Source organism: Nothoprocta perdicaria, unplaced genomic scaffold (genome assembly GCF_003342845.1).
Source record: "Nothoprocta perdicaria isolate Ctin4 unplaced genomic scaffold, notPer1 scaffold_36, whole genome shotgun sequence".
Classification (NCBI taxonomy): domain Eukaryota; kingdom Metazoa; phylum Chordata; class Aves; order Tinamiformes; family Tinamidae; genus Nothoprocta; species Nothoprocta perdicaria.
The window spans coordinates 5,044,479-5,046,829 of NW_020455599.1; the positions used below are offsets into that span (position 1 = coordinate 5,044,479).

Genomic DNA, 2,351 nt, shown 5'->3' on the forward strand with positions numbered 1-2,351 from the left:
TCAATGATTGTAATTCTCCTTTTCAGGAGGTTCAAGGCTTGTTAAGCAAATACACTTGAAGCTTAATTTATTCTCATTAGATTTCTGCAAGCCAAGAGACACTGAGTCTTCCTTTATTTGCTTATATGTAATTTTAATTCCCTCAATGCAAGGGAAGTTAAAGTTAAAATTCTCAGCAAAGTAACACAAAGTATGAACTAGTATTATTGGAGATCTAAGTCAAGGCTTTCAAATTTTAACTTGAAAGTATGTTAAAAGAATACAGACAGCACTTTTGTACCTACCCATTCTCATTTTCATAAGTGCTAATACCCACAATTTAGAGAAAATGGGATCACAGGAGTAACTGCACACACACACACACAGTTTAACGACATCTGCAGGCCACTGATGCAGCAAAATATCAATGCACAGGTCGAAGAGGAGCTGTCAGTGCAATTCCAACTGCCAACACGAGACTCCGCCTCTCGGGAGCGACTTCCAGCTGAGCGGGTTCTCTGCACCTCGCAGCCCCTCAGGCTCTGGGACAGCGCTCGCACCCAGCATTCCCACGCGGAAGGCTGGTGGGTGTTCTACTACACRCTCCAATGTTTTACTACTCTCTCGAAAATATTACCTGCATTTTTGCACAGTTGGTGTCTKTTTTTTTTGGTTTTACCTCATGTTGGTTAATCCTCTCCCATGTCACCACCCAATCACTGATGGGTGGTAGGAAGCCCAGCAGCCAYCCAGCACTAGCAGCATCTCCCATAGCAAACCCGAAAACCGGAGGGAGTAGCAATGCTCTGGACTGCTCACTGCTTCAGTGAGTCAAACACAGCCTTTCACATATGCAGCCATTTTCACTAGAAATGTCATAAACTCACCTTATAACCCAGAAAAATAAGGAATCGGGCAAGAGACAGACATAGCAGAGAAGCAAGTAACTTCTAAAGACTGAATAAGGATTTCAGAATTATCCTAATCAATCAAATATGGGGCAAGTTTTCACTTTGAGGTGTGTCAGCATCTCTAACCTGCACTCATGAACACAACCATAATTACAAAATGCGTAATTACAAAATGCATACAAGCAATATAGTATCTCTTTGCAGACTTTCATTTAAGTTAGATTTACACCTTGTCAGAATTTCAAACAGTTGAGAGCACCATCCAAAATAAGAGAAACAAAAAGTTAAGAAGGGAGTGCAATCCCTTTTTTTTATAACCATTGAGTCATTAACTTGCTAGAAGACTTTAATTATTGTGGCAAACTTGCTTTTATTTTCACCTTACGGATTTTGATTTATTCTTAAACCTTATTTATCATTTGTTTTTACAGTAAAAAAAAAGAAAAAAAAGTTTAAATTTTCAGGAAGGACCACTGCATTTACCCAAAACAAAAGGTTGTTTTATCAAAAGACTGTGTTCCATACATTAAGAATATACGTGCCAGACCAGCTGGCAGACGTGCCAAATGCTCTCAGGCAGCGCGATGAGTTCGTCTTCCTAAAGCCTCAAGCCTCGCTCAGAAGTGCCTTTGAGTTCGCACAAACAAGTTCACAAACTGAACTGGATTAAATTCATCCCARATTCTCCAAGGTATTTAGTAACCTAGTGTGCACTGGAGCTGGCAGGAGAAGAGGTCCTTTCAAAGGTTTGAGAACTCGGTTCTAGGKTTTCTGCTGCTTCCCAGCACAATCTCTGTTAAGGCGAGGCTGTACACAGGATTAGATACAGCAGAAAACAGAATATAAGTCTGGATATCTAGTCTGTGATCTGTGTGTGTAACTGAGTCGCCAAATAACACAACATGTTTAATCCCTTAATAAGATAATGCAGACGTTTTTAGTATTAAAAATAAAGGGAAGATGAATGACCATCTGTGCAATTCCTCTGGGCCGTTCTTTTGACACRATACTTTCTGTACCTCATTGAAAGGTGCATTTCTACCCAGTGAATATAAACTGCAAAGCATATTTTTGYTTTGAGTCATTATGAAGACAGTTGTGAAGATGGCTGTTAGGGCAACGATGGAGTTTAACTGTCGGGCTTTGGAAGAGCCGCAAGGGTGAGGCGGCCCGGGAACAAAGCCTGCCGAGCAGCAGGACCTGCCACACGCTGTCCTCGCCCACCCCGCTTGCTCCCCTCTAGCCGGGTCGCACCGCAAACGCTTCAAAGCGGTACAGCAAGCCGCCAGGGTTCGGGAAAATGAAATAAAAGCGTCGAATGCAAAAACAGAACCTATGAAAAAGGAGGAGCCATTTAGCATGGTGAAGACCCCCCCCCCATACACACACACTGCCCCAGTGACGGGAAGGAGCGGCCGGGGGGAGGGGGGGGTGGGGGAGGGGGACACACGCTCGTAACGG

The 2,351-nt window shown here is 43.1% G+C and overlaps 1 protein-coding gene across 1 annotated transcript in view; it reads right to left on the bottom strand.

Moving 5' to 3' along the window:
• Window positions 1–2,351, bottom strand: part of DYNLT1 (dynein light chain Tctex-type 1) — a 4,453-nt gene that overhangs the window by 1,903 nt on the left and 199 nt on the right. The window lies entirely within an intron of this gene.